This window comes from Lytechinus variegatus, chromosome 3 (assembly GCF_018143015.1).
Source record: "Lytechinus variegatus isolate NC3 chromosome 3, Lvar_3.0, whole genome shotgun sequence".
NCBI classification, from domain to species: Eukaryota; Metazoa; Echinodermata; class Echinoidea; order Temnopleuroida; family Toxopneustidae; genus Lytechinus; species Lytechinus variegatus.
The window spans coordinates 29,655,681-29,679,042 of NC_054742.1; the positions used below are offsets into that span (position 1 = coordinate 29,655,681).

The following is a 23,362-nucleotide window of genomic DNA, read 5'->3' on the forward strand; positions in this document are numbered from 1 at the left end:
TGCGGGGAATGCTTCATTTTCGTTTTGGCTTTCAATGAAGAGAGATGACGGTGCATGTGTAAAGCGTGCTTACAAAATTCCCACCTCCTCCCCATTACCATCCTCTAGTTATAATTAAGGGGGATGTTGACATATATATCGTGGGGGGATTCTTGCATATTATGGATATGGTTGTGTATTTATTGTCCTTGTGCATTCTTAATGTTATTTTGTTTATTTAGTTTTTGTTTGCAAGGAAGAAGTCAATTCGAAATTACTATGAAGCAGGTTATGCCTCAAACGTTCATGTGAGTTGTCATAAAAATCCAAGTTATGGATGGTTATAGAAAAAATCTGGGGATTGAAATTATAATTTTCTCAGGTCATTTGAGAAGAAATGTTTATGAATTCATAATTTCTATGTATGTTTTATTTTCCTCTACCATGAGCATTATATATGAAGAAATGTTTGATAAGATTGCATAGGCTTCATTTCAGATAAAGTTATTTCTCGGGTCTGCATCGGACTCCTTAGGAATTAGACGGAAGTATTGTCCCAATTTTTAGGCTTCTTCAAGTTCAGCCGAATGTTCAGGTCTTTAGGCGTAGTATGTTGGTATACTTATGTGAATTTGTATGGTAATTTTGTCATGGTGTATTTATTATTAATACTGCCCACCTTTGGTATAGGAAGCAGCTCACGCATCAGTCAGATTTGAGTTATGGTTTTTAAATATCTGTTGTGTGCTGCCCGTTCAGGCAGAAATTGTGAAGAAATGATCGTTTTGGGGAAAGATATTGAAGAAAATATTATTTAGTTTAATTGCATTGATGTATATGTTAATGACGAACACGCATTGGTCATTTACAACGAGTGATACTTTCGTACCTTGCTTCCCTTTGCCAGAGTATGGCCATATTAGTGAATTTCGTTTGGTGAAACAAATTTCTTTCTGAATTCAATTTCCTTTATTAAAGTTCCTTTAAGGGGCTCAATATTTTCAGTGGGATGAAAATTGGATACCTATAGTTGGCTTGAATACCAGCAGTAGTTGATCTTGGCAAAGTGTGATTAGGGGGGGGGGGGGGGGGGTACAAGTACTTTTGCATTTATATTTTCCAGGGAAGTTGTATTTGTTGAATCTATATGATACTCTATAATGAATGGTGTATGAAGTAGTTGGAGGGTGATGGTATACTTTTCATGGTTAATTTCAGAATCTAGGCAGAGCCTAGGCTGATAGAAGAGCGTAACACGAATCCAAATTCGAGGGTGTTTGACCTGGTCGCACACCAATCCTAACAACGATCGTCGTGCATAAGTGGGCCGTAAGGGAATTTTATCCTCCTGTCCTATTTTGGCCAGTGGGCAGGCGGGTTTTCGCCCTTACTCGTTTTTGGGAGGAGTGTTGACGCCTTGTGTGTTGTTGAAAAACAAGCAGTTGAAGTTCTGGGGGCATGATTTCAGTAAGAGGCGCATTATTAAAGTACCTCCTTTTTTCCTTTCCATGCCAGGGCAGGCATGTGGATTTTAATCAATTATGTTATGTTATTATGTAAGTTGCAGGTCCCCACTCGTTACCTAGGTGAGGGGGACCTATTTGTACATACAAATGTTTGAGAACGCTGTTAAACTGAAATAATTGTGTCATGCTTAAAGTTTAATCTTAGCCTGACCTGATCTTAAAGGCGGGCAGGCTGGTCTATAGTCATGGGCATTCATATATCTCTATATGCTATATTTATGTCATCTGTAATCCACCGATAGCTCATAATTAATAGCTGTGCTGGGATTCCGGTCCGGCTAGCAGGGAACCAGTGGGAAAACAGCCATGAATTTTAAACATTGAAGAACTTACGAGGGGGGCCTTCTAGCCGGGGGTTTAACCCCTCTCCGAGGAGCTTATTAAACAAGGGTATCGGTTGGTTACAGACATTATCGGTATATGTATATGTGATGATATTCATACACTGTACACAAAAAGCAGAATTGGTAAAGATGCACATTCATCTCTATTTTCATTAAAGCCACGACAAATCGCAATTCACTTGTTCTTGTTGTTTTGTTAGCCGTGAATAATGGCAGTAATAATCATAACGTACAGCAATTACAAACATGATAAAATTGGACTTTTATTCAGAGTCAATCATCTTATATGCATTTACAACTTGCAAGTTTTAAGTAATAACAACTGTCGTCGTCATATACATTTAAGGATCGTTATTCAGAGTTTCACCAAGTACATTTCCTAGTCATTAAGCACTTAAGCGTTCATACTTTTGTACTTATACATGTACTGATTATTGAATCGTTCAAGAGAATAGGAATTTAGCAAGTATGTTCCTTTCGAGCGTGTTACCTGATACTGCCATATGAAGCATTAGTATGCCTCTTTTTCCTTCATGTTGGGCATTATAATCCTTTACTGTTAAGGACTGTTTTGCATAACTATATTGGGTGAAAATAAACGTCTTCCAGTTTCAAGAAGAAGTAAGTCGAGGCGCAATGTATTTTGGAATTACTTATACCAGTGATTTCTGTACGTGCGCAGTCTTCTAGGTTTGAAGGTTATAAACTGTTACATTTCCTTACCTATGTTTTTATCATAATCATCATAACAAGGTACATAATAAGAAATGAATCGAAATTATAACAAGTTACTATCTATACAGTTTACTTCCGACAACCCGGTGAGGTTTATTTCATTTCCATACTTAATTCAATCAAGCCTTTGTAATCATGGTAATTTTAAACAGAGTGTGCTTATCATTAATAGTGTCCGCATATCTGCACGTGGATAAGAAATATAATGTTGAGCTTTTTTTATTTTACCCCTACACTGTGAAAAAATTGGGCAATATTTTACCCAATATTTTGCCCAACGTTGGGCCGATAGTCAACCCTACCAACTACTGGGCAATATTTTACCCAACGTTGTTGGGGCATTAATGTGCCCAACTGTTGGGTAATATTTTGAACTACATTTTGGGGGACATTAATTTGCCCAACTTTTTAATAAAGTTATTAACCCAACATCTGGGCAAGGCCTTTAATAATCACCAAGAAAAATGGCATAATTTTACTAAGTTGTTGAGTTATTATGATCCCTCCCTGCAATCAATAATACTATTTGTTGGGCATTTTTCATTTGCTTTACACAACAAATGGTCATTACTTGACTGGGGTTTTGATGTCGATCCGGAGACCTTATCCGAAAGTGCTTTGCATGCACAATAACGCTGCATACAAGTGCAAGTGCATATCTCAAGTGAGTGAAGCAAAAACAAAACAGCGTCAGATATATGTCATGTATGTAGGCCTATTCTGACAAATTCCTTACAAATTATGCTTAACGTAAAGTCCAAAATAAAAAAATTAAAAAAACGTTTAAGCAACTCATCTATGAAAGATTCAGCGAGGCTCCCCAGCCCCCAGTCATCTAGAAGCTCCTCCATATCTTATCGACCGTGTGTAGCATGCTGCAAGCGCAACTCGTGATCGTAAAGTTTCGCAACATTTACCACTCAGCAGGGCAATTACTAGCCCAACAATTGGACATCTGTATTTTGGCAGCGGCAGAGTAAAAATTTGCCTAAGTATTGGGCACATAATGCCCAACAAAACAATAACCAACGTATATATTACCCAACAAAAAAATGACCAACGTAAATTTACTCTTTTTTTTCACAGTGTATTACTATAATTGTAATTGATATTTTTTTAGTTATTTGGCTGTTTATTTGTTTATTCCTTTAGTTGTTGATTCATTCGTTTGATCATTAACAATATCGCTTCTTTTAAAAGAGTATACTACTATACTAGTAAAATAAGGAATACTAGTTATTCTAGATCATGTTTAGCAGGACTGTCATGACCAACATGATAACTAGACATCCGACAAATGACATTTCTCTTATGATCATCTTTACTCATTGTCATTAATCAAACAAAAGATTACTGCCATGAAAAATGTGCAAGGAAGTTTGTTTATTACTGGATGCCCTGTTTATTGCTGAAAGCAAAGTGATTAAAAGACACACGAGATAATCCATGAGGCAGATCGTGTTATTTTGTTATCTTTAACTCGTCTGCTTTGGCCCATGATATTTTGTTTTTATCGAGTACGTTATCTCCTTCATTCTTTATATTCAGTGGCGGATCCAGAGGGGGGCGCCCCGGGCGCGCGCCCCCCCCCTATTTTCGCCGGATTTTTTTTTTTTTTTGGATGGTTATATTTACTGGATTGGTACAATGTAGTCAATTTCAAGGGCTAGATACAGTCAAAACTATATTTTAACTTACGCTCATGGCCTTTGTGTTCGCACAAATGCACCTCTGTCATACTGTATTGCAATATGTAAATTCCGGAATTCCAGGGCGCGCAAGTCGATTGGTTGGAAAGTTGCACCACTTGTAATCGGGAGTTGCAGTGCAGTGACAAGTGTGAAGATGTTGGATTGGATATCATTTTTTCCCGAAATTTTGTGTTTTTTGTAACATGCGTTTGTCCGTCTTTATGGCAAATACATGTAAATTGTAAGTAACAGATCGCGAGAGAAAGTGTCAACGATGCGAATGATGTCTATCCCCGAGATTATTCTTCACTCAAAGATGAAGCCCTATATCGGGCGCCACGTGCGCAGCATTATCATTCTGCCTTGGTCATGTACGTTTTCACTGAAATGTATAGGTCAGACATATTTGTATTTAATGTAAACTAACTTTTACACTTTCTGGTAGATTCAGAGGCATATTATCCAGGGCGCCCCAACCATAGGCGGATCCAGGGGGGGCCCGGCCCCCCCCCCCTATTGGCGGAGCAAAAAAAAGAAAAAAAGGGGAAAAGGAAGGAAAAATGAAAAAAGGAAAAGAGAGGAGAAAAGAAGGAAGGCAAGCATAAGAGGAGGAAGATGAGTGAATAAAATAAGATAAGGGGAATTAAGACTTGGAAATTATTTTTTTTTTAATCTTTCATGTCGGGATATAAAATTTTCGCTCGCGCTTTGCGCTCGCATTGCCTTTTAGGTGATATCTTGCTCAATATGGACCTTAAAATATCAAATTCTGAAGTCAATATACAAAACATATTTCAGCTGGGAAATTGAACTTTCATTATTTTGTTTTATTCACAAATTGATTTTTTAAAAGTGTAAAAAATTATGTTTTATGGTCTGAATATTAACAATTTCTGCTTGCGCTGCGCGCTCGCAAAATTTGATTTGTCAGGTACCTATTATTTTCCTGTATTCCATGAAGTTCTCAAAATATCCCTATTTAGGTCAGATTGTCAAAACGTATCAGCTAGCGCTGCACGCTTGCATTTTGATTAGTGAGTTATGTATATCTCAATATTAATTCTAAAACAAACTACTTAAAATCACCATTTGATGACAATTAATCATAAATTTCTGCTCGCGATTTGCGCTCGCATTGATAGATTTTAAACTCGTGCATCTTATGCATAATTACAAAAGTGCTTAAATGTCCAATTTTCAAGCCATAATATTAATAGATTTTGCGCTCTCATGCTTAGGAAGAGAAATGGGAAGATAGTCATCATTTTCTTATGATGACATAATGTCCTTATAGAACATCCCGGTCCTATGTCAAAACTCAAAGTAATAATAATTGAAAATATCAGCTCTGTTTTAACTGTGATCCTTCTTCACCTCACAATTTTTCCACAAAGTGCTTGCAATACAGAGCTTAAAGTGACCCCTTTTCAGATCTGAATATTATATATTTTTAGCTCGCGCTTTGCGCTCGCTTTATTAATTTTCATGGTAAAAAAAGGTATTTAGAATACCCAAATTCTAGGTCGATATCTCAAACACACGTTTATTCAGATACGCACCTTGTTCTCCATTTAAATAATTATCCAGTTTCAGATAACAATATAAAAAATTGTCTGCTCGCGCTTTGTGCTCGCATTATTAATGTATGAAAATTTCCAATAGCTTAACCTTTTCATGATTTACAAAACATGAATAGAGTGTCCAGAATTTTTCCGCTCGCGCTTCGCGCTCGCATCAATAATGCTCAGTTTTTGTCTCATCCTTTCCACGATTACAAAAAGTGCTTGAAATTTCCATTATTCAGGTAGAAATGTCAAAAATTTCAGCTCGCGCTTCGCGCTCGCAATATTTGAATGTTGAAATATGTAACGTCTTCATGGCTAAGTTCAAGCAGTCCATAACAAATACGTTTTCGATCAGCTCAAAACGTATATAAAAATTTTCCGCTCGCGCTCTGCGCTCGCATTATTAATGTAAGGAAGATCCCCACTTCCTCATCCTTTTCATGATTTACAAAACTTGAATAGAGTGTCTCGTTCAGTAGGTCTAAATCACGAAATTTTTTGCTCACGCTTCGCGCTCGCACTAATCGTTTAGTTAGATACCTATTCTGTTAAGTTACAAAAAGTGCTTAGAATTTCCATTCCTTAGGTAAAAATGTCAAAAAATTTCAGCTCGCGCTTCGCGCTCGCATTATTTGATTTTTAAAAATATGTAACGTCTTCATGGCTAATTGCAAGCAAGTCCTTAACAGTACCTTTTCCATCAGTTCATTTTTGCTCGCGCTTCACGTTCGTAATAATTATTCACTTGCATACACATCTTTTTTCAGGATTGCCCAGAATGTTCAAAACTTTTAGAAAAAAGTAAATAAGATTCCCCAAAAAAATAGCTCGCGCTTCGCGCTCGCATTATATAAATAATGATTATGGTATTATATATTTATGTTTATTCATAAGAATAAAGCTAAGAAGTGACTAATATGACTACCCCTTTAAAGATACCAAAAATCCCGGCAAATATCATATTCGAGTGGCCGATCGGGGAAAATATGGCTGAAAAAAAATTCCGGGCCCCCCTATTGGCGAAGGCTGGATCCGCCCCTGCCCCCAACTAAGTTTCGCCGAAGCAATCATTCCAACGAATTATCAAGGAGCAAAATTGTATATTCTCAATCACCAGTCGACCCCACTCCGCGTTTGCTGTGTATAGGCAGCTATATGTCAGCGTAAGGAGCGAAGATTTTATGTGACGGGGGGGGGGGGGGGGGGGGGGTTGGGGGGAGAATAGAAATACTTTCGTGCAAGCAAGTGAAGAGCCTTTGCCAAATGTATGTTTTGAATGACCGCTTATACGGTGTGTGACTGGAAACCAGCTCCTAAATGAGTCAGTATGTGTCTTTTAGTCATGAAGTTACAGTGATTTAAGTGTGCATTTTTCTTCTAAAGGTGCTCTCAAAATACGACTTTTGGACATGATTTTTTGAAAAAGTCCTTGCCGTGGGAGGGGGGTATCCCCCCTCCCACACCCTCCCCCCGCTCGGTCGCTTCGCTCCCTCGCCGCTGGCGCACCCCCTATTTCAAAATCCTGGATCCGCCCCTGATATTTATATGTTAATTAAATATATATATATATATATATATATATATGACCCAGCTAGGGATCATCCCCCCCAGGTCTAAGGACCTGTCTACGCCACTGATTGATGCAAGCGCGAAGCGTGAGAAAAAAAATTCGGGATTTAGACCTACTGAACGAGACACTCTATTCAAGTTTTGTAAATCATGAAATGAATTAGTGAGGATCTTCCTTACATTAACAATGCGAGCGCAGAGCGCGAGCAGAAATTTTTAAAATATGTTTTGAACTGATCGAAAACGTACCTGTTATGGACTGTTTGCACTTAGCCATGAAGACGTTCAACATTCGAGCTGAAAAATTTTGACATTTCTACCTGAATAATGGAAATTTTAAGCGCTTTTGTAATCGTGGAAATGAGAAGTATATAAACTAAACATTATTGATGCAAGCGCGAGCGGAACAATTCCGCACACTCTATTCATGTTTTGCAAATCATGAAAAGGATAAGTTATTGGAAAGCGCGAGAGCGCGAGAAGATAATATTTGATAATGTGATCTGAAACTGCAATGATTTGAATAGAGAGCAAGCTGCGTATCTGAATAAACGTGTGTTTCAGATTTCGACCTAGAATTTGGGTATCCTACATACCTTTCTTATCATGAAAATCAATAAAGCGAGCGCAAAGCGCGAGGTAAATATATATGATATTCCGATCTAAAAAAGGGTCAATTTAAGCTCTGTATTGCAAGCACTTTGTGGGGGAAATTGTGAGGTGGATATGGATCACAGTTAAAAAAGAGCTGGTATTTTTTTATAATCATTACTTTGAATTTTGCGTAGGACCGGGACATTCTATAATAAGGACATTATGTCATCATATGAAAATGATGACTATCTTCCTATTTCTCTTCCTAAGCACGAGAGCGCGAAATCTGTCAATATTAAGGCCTGAAAACTGAACATTTAAAGCACTTTTGTAATTATGCATAAGATGCATGAGTTATTATCTATCAATTCGAGCGGAAATCGCGAGCCGAAATTGTTAATAAAGTTGTCATCAAATGATGATGGTGATTTTAAGTAGTTTGTTTTAGAATCAATATTGAGATATACATAACTCACTAATCAGAATACGAGCATGCAGCGCTATAGCTGATACATTTTGACAATCTGACCTGAATAGGGATATTTTGATAATTTTATGGAATACAGGAAAATAATAGGTACCTGACAAATCAAATTTTGCGAGCGCGCAGCGCAAGCAGAAAATGTTATTATTCAGACCATAAAACAAGAATTTTTTACAGAGCACTTTTAAAAAATCAATTTGTAAATCAAACAAAATAATGAAAGTTCAATTTCCCAGCTGAAATACGTTTTGTGTATTGACTTCAAAATTTGATATTTTAAGTTTCATATTGAGCAAGATATGTAAATCACCTAACAGGCAATTATAGGCGAGCGCGAGAGAAAGATCGATGAAAGATTTGAAAAAAAATATTTTTTCCAAGTCTTCCCCTCATCCTATTTTATTCACTCTTCTTCCTCCTCTTAAGTATGCCTTTCTTCTTTTCTCCCCTCTTTTCCCTTCTTTTTCTTTTTGCTCCGCCAATGGGGGGGGGGGCCTCGCCCCCTGGATCCGCCTATGGGTAGTTTCAATTTATTGACTAATAAATATTGATCATTCTTCCCAGATCCCCGGCTCAGATCATGTTTATTTTTGTGCTTTTAATCCTTTCTGCTTTTAGATCAACAATGAAAGCTCAATCATTTTCGTAGTTCGAGTGCACCAAACATTTAAAATGGAATGGCGTATTACCAAATAATTAACGGCTTGGATCGGAGTGACAAATTTACAAGATTTCAGTATTTCAACTCGAGTCCACGCCCAGTTTTGTCCCAAAGGTTATCCTCTTTTTCTGTGCTCCCGGCGGCCCCTCCCACTTCGCGTCATGCTCCTTATCCTAGGCCCTCCCCTCTTCCTTATCGTGCGAGGGAGGGATGGGACTACACAGGAAGCGTACCGAGCTACGTGATTGGGGGTTGTCGTCGCTGGCACTCCGCTGCCATTGCAATTCTGTTTGTTGACACCCGAGCAACAATGGCGTCCGTTGGAGAAAAATTCGATGCTGCAGTATCTGTCATCAAAAAGCTTCCAAAAAATGGTAAGATTTTCTGCCGCTGACATTTTGCGTGATCATGTGGATTAAATCGATTTATTTACTGTTTCTTGCTATTAAAATATACTGGATGAATTGGCGTGTGAAAAACGAGGCTCCACATTTATCATTTTGCTTAAAGAGAAATTCCAGTAGTTGCAGTAAACACTGATTTCATGAGAAAGTCTGTAAAACAAGGCTTAATTGTCAGTATATCATCGAGGATCTAGATCTGGTACAGTTACATTAACTAAACTTTGTGAAATCTTGAAATCTACGCTGAAAAATGTTCACACCGAAGATCCCCAACACAGATAAGCGCACGTGGGACAATGTATAATTATTGCTTAGGGCGTCGGGCCCGACGCCCTACCCGATTCCTGTGCTTATTTGCTGATTTCTCAGCAATTACACAATTTCTTCCAGAATTCTTTGGAACATGCGTTTTATTTATACAAACAGACACTTTGGTGGTCATTTCATTGGATTCTGTACGAACTCATTTTGATATCGTTACCAAAACTAGCATTTACCTTTCCCGGGGAGCGCCGGACCGCGAACCGGCGCCCACGAGACCGTTTCATCAACATTTTTGTCCGACAAGTTGTCAGATCTGACATCTTTCCATGACTCTCATTGGCTGAGAGGCACTGTTACTATAGTAACTGTCAGATAAAATGGGACTTGTCGGATAAAACATCCGACTAGTCCTTTCATGAAGCGCCCCCCTGGACTCACTGCACAGGCAACACACAGGAGCTTGTATTTACCCATACTTTACTAATAACCTGGAGGCGTCTGGGACCACTCCTAGTACCAATGAGGTCCAAACATTACATGTATGGACCTCATAGGCGACATCAGTGCTAAAATTGGGTTAGAGATTTATGTGGATCTAAATTTATTGTAATTTCAACAAAAGTACTAGCTAAATTTGAGGCTTTTGTTGAAATTTTGCTTTAAAGAGGGTGGATAGTTTTGGTAAATCCTCAAAATCTGCTTGTCACCATTCTAATTAATTTCTATATGATATGAATGCTTATGCCCTAAAACAGTCATGATGTGGATGACATGAAATGAAATGGTGTTTTACATAGTTAATTTTGCAATTTCCCTTGTAATTTAACCCTGTCGGGTATCCCAGAATTATCGAGCTGACGCGCGATCTCCCGCAAGCAGGTTGCGAGCTGCCTCCCTCTATCACCGAAATCCATGCATTATTTTGCATGCACTGCCTCGGCCTCCAGCTATACGCTAGCGCTCTGCAGTATACACGCACCACCGCTTGAGCTACGTACGCGGGAACAAAATGTAGTCCGCTGAAAAGAGGAGTTGTCCAGTCTATAGTCACTCAGGTTTGCTAAGCCCGTTCTGTATACGCACTATTTATTCGATGATAATTCCGATGCATAACGTGACACCAAACGGCAGAGAAGAACAAAAGAAAATACTTGAACGATACGTACCTCACTGAACTTAGTCTTATAGCTAATGCACCTTGATTTCCTATTCCTTGGAAGTTAGATTCATTGCCAATCGACGACTAAACCCCAACGATAAACAAACCCTCATCATCCCATTTAAAAAAAGTGGAACCACGATATGCTACAATGAGTGTATTTGAATAACTGATCTCCAATTGCCAAAAGACGGGGGCAATTTATATTTGGATATGTTTTTACGGGAGTGTTTACTCGCTAAAACAATTAGAAACAAACCATCACTGGGTGGATTGTGTCTAAAATCATAAACTACATGAAGTTGTTTTTATGTGTAACAGCTCTATGGGTGTACTATGCATGGGAATTGTGTTGATTCGAGAGCAGATGAACTTTACGTAATAAGGTCATATACTGCTCGTCCAGACGAGGTCATGCGAGTTCAATGCTTGCATTATGCGTCGGTCTACTGGAAAGTCCATATATATATACACATGTATGTGGGTTTATGTATGCATTATATGCACGGTTATGTTCCTACACTACATGCATGTATACGTGTCCTCTGCAGAAATAATTCAATCGAGGTTATATAGTACCAAGCTTCAAATGTGGAAATGGAAAGTAACTCGATAAAGTTCTGTATAATAGTGTCATTTGAGTTTAGTATATTTTCCATATTTTGATGGATGATTTTCACATACGTCCTGGAATTAACATAAGCTACTAACTATATGAGTAAAAACACTGTGGGTCCCGGGGATTCGATGTACATGTATGACGATATGCAATTATTAGACATAGACATGTTTCATAACTGGCGATAGAAAAATGACACGACTTTTATTTCGCAAAAGTGTTATCTTTTATATGCATGATCTCCAAATGTGAGGGATGATGTTTAGGAATTTACATTTTCTACAAAGAGCGACCCGAATATAGGCCTCGTGTTTTGGGTTTTCCTCTTTTATTTCATTTGTGCGGGGCTTTTTTCGGGGGGGGGGTCACGCTCGCCTCTTTTAATCATTGTTTTTGTACCCACCGTAAAGCACAGCGGTAAAGTGCCAATTCGTGTTGCCAAATCCACTTCGATCGTCATTTCATCTTCGTCTATCACAGTGACCAAATCGTGTCATAAACAATTTTGGTCTATCATACCCATTTTATCATTCATTTCATAACCAGTTGGTCTAATACCCATTTTATTTTTATTCATTTCTACCAATTCACACTTTAGTCCAATTATTAGACTAAATACGGGGGTATATGGACTTTAGATGGGTATTTGACCTGACTGGTTATTAGACAAAACAGTGAGTGGACGAACTGATGATGGTAGACCCCAGTAGACCAGTTCATAATTAGACGAATTGGCATTATACCAACTGAAAATAGACCAGCACATGCAGCCGCGGCGAATCCGCGAGCGAGTAAATTGAAAAAAAAAAAACGGAATGGGCCTTGTACAAAGCAGGGAAGACCGCTCCATTCAAGTCACAACTGCACGAGGGGAAATTGAGATAGAAAGAAAGAATGCAATGAAAGAAAATAGAGATTAATAGATAAATATATAAAGAAAGAAAGAACTGAAGGAAAGGGAATAACTGGATCGCGTTGTCAACAAGGATGACTTCAAGACTTCATTGCAGTATAAATTCGTTGTTGTTTTTTACAAACCATTCACATAATAAAAAGCAATTTCAACCTCTCATTATAAAAGGGAGAAATATATTATCAGAATTGTCCATCTGACTGCTTTCATGAGAGAATAGCAAAAAGTTGTGTTGCAATCGATAAATTGCAACAAAATTTTAAATAATGTAAAAATAATACTTTTTACTATATAGGTCATTATAAAAACACTTTCTTTTTGAATATTACTTTGTTCAACTACACGACTTACAAAATCGCTACTCCTAAACCTCTTATACGGACCAAGCAAAGAGCGAGGAAAAAATAATCAAAATAAATTACCGACATAAAAGTGTAATTTTGGTTTGTCAACGAAACGTAGCTCATAATGATAAGATCTCTGACTTTACACTCGCCTATATATTCCATACGTCATCTTTTATGAAGTGAGAAAGAGCACTGAGCGTTTGATTTTTTTTTCATCATGAACAGGATAGGTATACATCTGAAATTTGTTGACGTTTTGGCACAATGGAATTCTAACAACTTGTTGTAATCATGAAAAGGACAGGATATAAAGCTAAACGATAAATGCGAGCGCGCTTCGCGCAGCGGAAAAAGATGAAATTCTGACTTAAAAATAGAACTCTCAATTCATGCTTTGTAAGTCATGAAATCTGGGCAATTTGGTTTCTTCCTACATATATAATGCCAGCGCGAACCGCGGGCAGAAAAATTTTAATATTTAACCGATCTCAATCATTAGTGCGAAACGTGAGCTGAAAATATTTGTTCTTCTTCCGGTCTGAACAAGGGGTAATTTAAGCACTATTTCAAGCACTATATAGCAATATTGAAAGCTCAAGCTCGATGTCCGAGCTGAGATATGTTCTGTATATTGACTTCAGTACTTGATATTTTTAGTTCTATATCATCCTATTAAGCAAGATATGGGTCATCGAACAAGCAATACGAGCGCTTCGCGCGATCGAAAATAGTGGCATGAAAGATTTTTTGCCAAGTCTTCCCATCGTCTTATCTATTCACTCGTCTTCCTTCTTTTATTTTCCTTTTCTTTTCTCCTCTCTTTAACTTTTCCCCGTTTTCTTCTTTTGCTCCGCAAATAGGAGCGGGGGAATCGTTCCCCTCGCCCCTATAGATTCGCCTATGAATTCAGATAACATATATAAAATGCTTTTGTTGTTAATACAATTTTACTTTTGCACCATCGAATGGAGAGAGGGCCTAAACATTTGCATTTATCCATGGCTCATGAAATTACCCTAAGATATCGGCAAGTTCACTTATCATTACAGATAAATGTGTAACTATTTCAAAACAGACTTGTCAACTTCAGAAAAAAAGTATAACTGAATTGGAAAACAAATTTTGTTTTTCTTTCTTTTGTGTATTTCTGTGTTAACATTTTTTTATTGATTTCATGTATTTTTATAAGATCGATTTTTTTTTCTGGAGATATACTGTTTTTTCGATGCCCTCAATATAATGGGGGGGGGTGCGATTTTACAAGCCATCCCCACCTGAATTCTTTTGGGGTATATTTCCCCATCTCCATCCCCCCCCCACCGATCGACACTCATGGCATATCATCTTTGGCGGATCCAGGCAGAGACGCACCCCGTATATTTTTACAGTTGCTCATAGAAGACATAGGCTTACATTTATTTTTTTCATTCATTCATTTATTTATTTGTTTTTTTATCTATTCCCGGGTTTTTTTTTTTACCAAGGCCAGTTTCTTGAGTATACATGCTTCTCCAGAGAGTCCCGCACGATATAGCTAAATCTACGAAAATTGCCACCTGCATCCCCTCTTTTGTAAAAAACTTATATCTACCCCTTGTTTCAATATCCAAAATGATATTGTTTTCTCCTTCCTATTCTATAAGCTAAAAAACCTATACGAATAATTACATAAATTATTCTGACCGATCGTTCTTTGGTAACTTAATTCACCAGAATCATTGCCATGATTGATAAGAAAAGGGGTTCTCCTACGCTGTCCAAAATAATGGCAGGGGATGCGACCAATTTGCATCTTTCTAAAACTCTGAGCGGAAATACAAGCCGCTAAAACTAGCCCCTTCATAGAGGTTCATGTATATTGACAATTATTGATAGATTTGATATTGAATGGGATTAAATAAACTGAAAATGTTCTGTAATGAAGACATGCAGGATAATTCAAAATTGGGCATTGGCGAATCCAGGGGCGAAGTGACCGCTGACCCGAAGTGGTGTAGCTACGGGGAGGGGGCCTGGGGGCACGTGCCCCCCCCCCCTGAAAAAAATTGACAGAGCAAAAAAAGGGAGAAAGAAAAACAAAAAGGGAAAAGAAGAAAGACAGAAGAGGAAAATAAGAGGAGGAAGACGAGTGAATGTAATTATGTGAGGAGACTTGCAAATCTTTCATGTTACCATATAAAAGTTTTACTTGCGCTTGGCGCAAGAATTGCCTGTTCGAATAGATTAATATCTTGCTCAATAGGCTGATATGGAGCAAGTCAATATACAAAACATATTTTAGCTCGGACAACGAGCTTTCATTTTTTTCATTTACAAATTTAAGTGCTCTGTAAAATATCAATTTTATGGTCTATACATATCAGCATTTTAAGCTAACGCTGCGTGGTCACATTCTTTGATTTGCCAAGTTCATATTGTATACTTGTATTCCATAATGTTCCATTAAACAAATGTATTCAAATGTTCAAATTCTAGGTCTAAATCTTAAACATGCGCGATAGCCTGCACTTAAATTATCCAGTTTCACATCAGAATATCAATAATTATCACGAAATGTAACCATGAACAGGATGATTCTTGCACGAACAAAAATCGGTGCGAGCGCGAAGCGCCAGCCCAGAATTTGTCATTTTCTAGCCTAAAATGTATTTTGTTTTACTTCAAACGGGGCATTAATTTTGTAAGGCACATTTCAATTTGAAAAAATTATATGTTTTTTTTCAGTGGAAAGGGTGGCAAGTGCTCCACTCTCCCAGTAATTCCGCCACCCCAGTCTGAAAAAAACAAACAAGCTCGCGCTTAGAGCTCGCACTTGTACTTGGATTTTATATCCTTGTCAAATTTTCTTCCTGTACGAAATCCTTTAATTTTAGTTGAAGACGTTTTTTTTTATTTTTTACTTGTCAAATTGCCCCCCCCCCCCCTCCTTGGAAAATCCTAGGTACGCCACGTCAGATGCTAAAATAGAAGAGATGTATATATGTAATACATAAAGCCTATTTCTCCATCGTGACCTTTACATATTTTCGTAATGGAATTCTTTACGATCAGGATTGTGATACAGTTAGATATGCATTGGAACTTTGCACCCCCCTCCCAAAAGAAAAGTATCGATTTGCTGGTCGGGGGGGGGGGGGGTAGGCTGCAGGTGAAAATATTACGTTTGAGTCTTAGCGCCGGCCCTGGGCCAAGATCATATAGATTTATCAGCAAAAGATACAGGCGAAAATCTGCAAAGCACTTTATAAGATAATGATAAAAAAAAGGATGTCTCTTGTTGTTTACGGATCAAGGACCCAATAATTGCCATTTCGAAAATGTGCATTTTTTCTTTACATTAGTTGAAATGTTGTTTCTTTAAAATGCTTTACATATTTAGATGGAAATACACCTTGGCGGCGGAAGCCAAACAATTTAGGGGAGGTCCAGCTGAAATTTTGGGATGGGCACAGGTAAAAAAATTGACAGCCCCCCCCAAAAAAAAAAATGGTTGTCAACCTAAGTTTTAGGAGTGGATCACCAAAAATTTTTGACAAGCAAAAAAAAAGTTCATCAACCTAAATTTTAGGGGGGACACAAAACGTTTCAGGGGGGCCCACGTGAATTTAGGAGGGACGCATGAAAGAAAATTGACAAGCAAAAAAAGGTTATCAACAAAAATTTTAGGGAGCACCGTCCCCTCCGGCTCCCCCACCTCAAATTTAGGGGGGGGGGAACTGCCCGGGGAGCTGTCAGCAATAAGCATAAGGCAATAGAAAGGAGAAATTTGTTGAATTTTATTGAGATTACAATCACATGACGATGCCGGTCATGTAAATTGTTCTTTGAAGAAAAATGTGTGATGGCAGAGCTGCTTACAGAGTCTCGAAAAAGTAATTTGGTCGAGAGGCGGCTGTGTGTCACATGTGATAAGAAAGAGAATGCAGATTTCAGCGGCACGTATTACATGCGGTCAGAAGTGTTCGCGTGAATGAGTGTGATGTGAATGTCAGCGGCCGGCCCGCCGTACACATCGTCAGGCGATGCTGCGATTTGTGCATCGCATCCGGTGTCCTGTGTTTTGGTTGTTCGACCAACCATTGCAGAAATTGTAGTCGTCTTATAATCTCTACAAAATATTCTCAGGGACCTCAACGATACTATTTTATGGATATCAAAGTACACTATATATATATAAATACATATATATATATATGTAAGTCTGAGTGATGGCATTAGCATAGCGAAGGTAAATCTACAACAGATATCCCTCCAATTCCTCTGGCTCAATACAAACCGACTTTACGACAGTGGCTGCTCGGCGTTTCTCCGGCCATGCTCCCGCGCTCACTCGCGGTGAAATTTGGATACTAAAGCATTGCATGCACTCCGTGTAGCCTAGCGATAGCAGACGATGCGCGGAAGAATTTTGTTTTCCAGTAAAGTAGATATCGGTCACGTGAAAAACAAATGCTCAGTCATGGACGAAAGTGGGCGCTGTGAAAAGTGACCTTTTTGAACATTGCGAATAGGTAGATTGAGTAAGATGTCGGTGAAATTCAGCCGAGGATAATGACTTCATTTTCTGAGTTTATTTAAAATTTAGACATTTTGAAGTAGAAATTTTGCCACTCTCATATTGCATTATGATCAGTTCTTGTTATTCAATAGCCACGACCCATACAACTGGATTTTATGATCCTTCACCAAAACTATCCTCGAGCTTTAATGAGATATTTATGCAAGAATAAGTAACAAAAAATTGAAAGAAATGAAGGGGAACTTACATTTTGACGACTTTTTCCTGATTTTCTTGGCAGTTGTCCTTCACTTCTGACTCGCGATCGGACCTGATATGCAGATCACGTATACGCGTTCTCGTCAGGTGATCGGTCGGTTATTCTTTTCGCCAGATGTTGATAATTATATATTTCATAACGCAGCGTTCATCGCAAATTTATATGAAAGAGATTGAAGTTGAACAGCGCAAGCTTTAATTTATTCAGAAATAACGTTTGATTGCACAAGTTTCGCCTCGGACATTTAGGATCATTTGGTCCCATATTGGCGTAACTACGGGGGGGGGGGGGGTGTCCCTACCACCGTCCACACCGGGCGTCCACAAACCAGCAATTATCTTTTTTCTCTCTTTTTTTAACCAAAATGCTTCCCCCAGAAAAAAAAGAACCAGGGTTAAAGAGAAAGACAATTATGATAGAGGAACACAAAATACTTTATTTTTTCAGCTTTTAATGCATCGACTTATAATCAAATATTAAATGGGGCTTAGAACATTTTTTTAAAAAGTCAATTAATAAAAATATTCCGCTCTTCGGGATTTGAGCTTTCATGAAATATCAATCTTTTTCATGATTACCGAAAATACTTCAAATGTCCAAAAAAAAATTATCGGTGTATTAGCTGATACCTTGCGCCCGCCTTAATTATTTTAATGTTAAGATACTTTGCTTTAATTTAATGAATTCCTAAAAGCATTAATTCTCAGATCATTTGTCGCAATCGAATGATTCGATTGGTAAGCTAGTTGTATAATTATTATGATTCATGAATTGTTTAAAATGTGTCTATCAGTTTTGAATATTTAAAAAAATGTCAGCTCGTGCTTTTTGCTCGCAATATTTTGATTAGTAAGAAATTCTTGTGTATGCGAGTTTGATACATAAATAACTAGAGAGAGAGGGGGGGTGTCCCTCAGCTACTTGTCCTTGCTTATTCCATATTTTTTTATTATGCTCGTGTTGTGAGTATTTCAAAGTCTTTTCTTTTTCTCACCCTTTTTATTGTCTCGGAGCTTCCCTCTATTTCTTTGCTACGATGTATAGCCCATCTTACTTGTTTCATTTTTTATGTTCTCATTTCATTGAAAACATAATTATTAAACTGACGTAGAAGACTTTACAACAAAATTTTGATATTGTTTTTTCTTGTTTGTTTGGCTTTCTTTTTTCTTCTCCTCAGTCCTTTTTCTAATTAGTTTCCCTTTCCTTATTTTATATTATTTCATTTCATGAGGCATCCGCCAACTTATATACAACAACAAACGTTAGAGGCGGATATCCAGTAAGGGGGCGTGGTGGTGTGCCCTCTAAAAAGAGGAAAATAGGAAGGAATAAAAGCAGGAAGGAGAAAAAATAAGAAAAAAAGATGATGATGGCAATGATGATAATGATGATGAAAATTATCTTGGTGAAGATGATAGTGGTGGTGATGGTGGCGGTGATGATGATGATGATAATAATGATGGTGGTAGTGGTGATAAAGATGAGAATGAAGTTGGTGACGATGATATGATGATGATGTAATTTTGTCTTTAAAAAAATAATAGTGCAAAGGCGAAATCATTTAAAGTTTATTATGAAAATAGCAGAAAAAAATAATTTGAAAAATTGTACGTATGCGTATGGAAAATCCATCCCCCACCAAAAAAGAAAAAAAGTGAGATTTTGTTTTGTTATTTGTGACGGCGTAGGCCTATGCGAGCAGCTGTGTGAAATAATTATGGTAAAAAAAGTAAATGAAATGCCAAGAAATACATGATAATGACTTTTATTGTACATTCAGTATATCAGTAGATAAATTCATACTCGTTCCAAAAAAGAAGAAAGTGGGTATATTATGGACCATTAAAAATGGGCAGTTGCTCTATATATTATATTACATAGAATATATAGAGCAACTGCTCGTGTGTAGCGGTAAGTTATTCACCTGATCTACATAATTCATGCGGCGCACGGCGCGTGCGCAATGTTTAATAATTATTGCTGTGAATACAATGAATGTCATCAAAAACATAATCTCACAGATCAAATAGTGCCAGCTCGACGCGCAAAATGAGAAAAAAATATATATTTTCTGCCCTGATAATTTGATAACCCTAACCTAACCCAACCCAATTTCTAAGTATTTTTATCATAAACAGGATAACTATATACAATGATTGAAATTAACTTTATATTCTTTTGCGAACAAAATGAATATGAAAGACAGCTTTTTGATAAAGAACACAGTTTTAGAGCGTTAGAGCGCGATTTATACCTACAACCGCTAACATAGGAGGATCCTGGGGGGCCGAGGGGCCCGGGCCCCCTATTGGCGGAGCAAAAAAAGAAAGAAAAAAAGAAAGGAAAAAAGAAAAGGAAGGGAAAAGAGAGGAAAAAAGAAGAAAGGCAAACATAAGAGGAGGAACATGATTAAATGAAATAACATTAGGGGAAGACTCTGAAAATAATTTTTTTTTAAATCTATTTGTTAGGATAAAAAATTTTCGCTCGCGCTTCGCGCCTTATTGTCTTTTAGGGTATTTGCATATCTTGCTCAATATGGAGCTTGAAAAATCAAACTTTGAAGTCATTATACAAAACATATTTCAGCTGGGAAATTGAACTTTCATTATTTTGTTTCATTTACAAATTGATTTTTAAAAAGTGCTCTGTAAAAATGTCTGTGTTATCGTCTGAACATTATCATTTTCTGCTTGCGCTGCGCGCTCGCAAAATTTGAATTTTCAGGTACGTATTATTTTCCTGTATTCCATAAAGTTCTCAAAAAGTTCCCTATTCAGGTCAGATTGTTAAAACGTATCAGCTAGCGCCGCACGCTATAGCATTTGGATTAGTCGGTTATGTATATCCCAATATTAATTCTAAATCAAACTAATTTGATGACAGTTTATCAAAAAATTCGACTCGCGATTTCTGCTCGCATTGATAGATATATAATGCCTCTTATGCATAATTACAAAGTGCTTTAAATGTCCAGTTTTCAGGCCATAATATTAACACATTTCGCGCTCCCATGCGAGAGAAATAGGAAGATGGTCATCATTTTCATATTATGACATAATGCCCTCATAGCATGTTCCGGTCCTATGTAAAAACTCAAAGTAATAAAAATAAAATGCATCAGCTCTTTTTTAACTGTGATCCATCACAATTCACAATTTTCCCACAAAGTGTTTGCATTACAGAGCTTAAATTCACCCTTTGTTATATCATATATTTTTAGCTCGCGCTTTGCGCTCTCTTTATTGATTTTCATGATAAGAAAGTTACTTAGAATACCCAAATTCTAGGTCGAAATCTAAAACACACGTTAATTCAGATACGCAGATTGTTCTCTATTTAAATCATTATCCAGTTTCAGATCACAATATCAAAAAGTGTCTGCTCGCGGATAAATAACTTATCCTTTTCATGATAAAACATGAATAGTGCGTCCAGAATTTTTCCCCATAATTTTGTTTACCCATCACATTTCTCCCTATTTTCTCCTCTTATTTTCCATTAATTTTTCTTTCGTTCACTTTTTTTCTGTCCTCTTTTCCCATAATTTATTTTACCCATCACATTTCTCCCTATTTTCTCTTCCCTTTTATTTTCCATTAATTTTTCTTTCGTTCACTTTTTTTCTGTCGCCTTTTCCCTTCTAAGTTCTATTTTTTTTCTAGTCTCACCGCTTTTCCTCATCCCCAGCCCTCGATCGACGCCCGTGCAGATTCGCAAACAATATCAAGAGTATGTCTACTTGCAAGGGCGGAAATCTCTCCCCAAAGGTAGGGGGACCAGGGGCTGGAAAATTTGACAAGCAAAAAACAAACAAAAAAAGAAGGTTTATCACCCTCTAAAGAAGGTCATCTTGACCAAAAGAAATTTGACAAGCAAACAAGCAAAAAAAAGTGGGCATGCCAAAAGTAAGATCGTCTCTTCCAAAATACATTTCGATTTTGAACGAAATGACCAAAAATAGTAGGGGGACACTTCATAATGTGCCCCCTACTATTTTGGGTGAGGGGACATGTCCCCCGGCCCTGGGGTTTGCGCCCATGTGGGTGGGGGTGTTGTGCCTCCCTATCGGGATCATATCACAGCGAGTATACACTCTTCCATATGGAAGAGTGTTTACTCGCTGAGATTTCGATCTCACACATAATTTTATAAAAAAATAGAACAGCTACGCCTTGAACACAGGCCAAAATGCCTAACAATTTCTCCGCGGCATTAACAACTCTCGTAAAGGGCGCTCCATTTATAAATAAAGTTGCATGAACAGCTCTCTATGGCGACAAAATTTAACGCGGAATTGTAGCCAGCAGCGTGGGAAATTGGCAGAAAATTCAAGAAGAGAACCGGTGAGTACCGATTTAACAGTATTCATGTATTAATTAATATTTATTTAATCATTAGAATAATTTTTTTTTACGGAAAGAAAGCTTAGTTCTAAGCTAGGGCGGCCCAAATGCGCGTGAGTGGAGTCCCAGTTTCTTAACACGGGTAAGTATTGCGGTGTCGCCTAGAGTGTCTGGGACTGGGGAGTAAATTCATCTACCTACGTAGACAGCTGGCAGCCGTCTGTTTCGAGGAGTTTTTTAACATTTTATTTTTTTTTTTATTTCTCCTCGTACTTCTGCTGTTGTCGGGAACAAAAATCCATGTCGCTTAAAAATTAATCCTGACATCGACAATGTCGACATGAAAAAGGGACCGTAATTTAGCCTAGGCTCCCTAACAAAAAAAAAATCATTCGATTGTGGAACATAGCACTCTCAATCAAACGTATTCACCTTGACACGAGTGATATCCCCACACTAGATCTAGATCTATATAATACAGGCTCAGTTCGGGAAAACATATTTTCACTAAGCTAGAGTGAATTCACTTTCAAAATCACCAATTTAATCCACATCTTTTTCTGGAGAATCAAGTTTTGTACCACGATCCGGTCCCAAAAGCATTGCGCAATAACACTCGGAGCCAATTTGAGAATCACCAATTACATCATTGCGTATTATACGCTGGTACACATGTGCTGCAAACGCAAGCTCCTCAAATTGACAGTAAAAAATAATGAAAATCGACAGATAATTTCAGTATCACTTCCGCAGCGATCCGTGTAACGATCTCCAAACGAAGGAAGGGAAGTTTTCTGTGACTTTGTGATTTGAAATAAGCGCTCAATTGCGGCGGTCACAACTTTGACAAAAACGTTTATGTGAAAAGTAATGCATTGAGGAGCAACGTATTATCAAGCACGGTGAATAGCGATAGGCACTCACACAACATGCGAGGTTAGTAATACTAACCTCGCACAACGCATGTGGTTTCATAGTGGACTTTGACATTTTCATTCATCACACGAATGTGAGGGAATGAAAAACGCCAAACGTTTCAGTATTTCTCCACTAATGATTTCTTTTTTAATGGTTTAAAACTGTTTAAAAAATGAATTGGAAATTATTTATAAAACTGTTTTTATCGCTTACCTCCAAGTCTCAACCAGGATACTCCGTTCGATCCGTCCTTAATACTGCGGTGGAAAGTACGCAAACAACAATCGAAAAGCAATTTTTCGTATCGAACATTCTCAATTCAAGTCGTCAGTGCGTATAAATAGGAAATTGTACCAAAAATCAACAGGTTGCATCTCATGTATATACTTCTTGGTAAAGTACGCCATCTTTTGACAAGATGATGATGAAAGTGGATTGAACGAGCAAGAAAATAATGCTGATC

The 23,362-nt window shown here is 37.7% G+C and overlaps 1 protein-coding gene across 1 annotated transcript in view; it reads left to right on the plus strand.

Moving 5' to 3' along the window:
* Window positions 1-23,362, plus strand: part of LOC121412001 (acyl-CoA-binding domain-containing protein 5A-like) — a 65,297-nt gene that overhangs the window by 6,582 nt on the left and 35,353 nt on the right. The window lies entirely within an intron of this gene.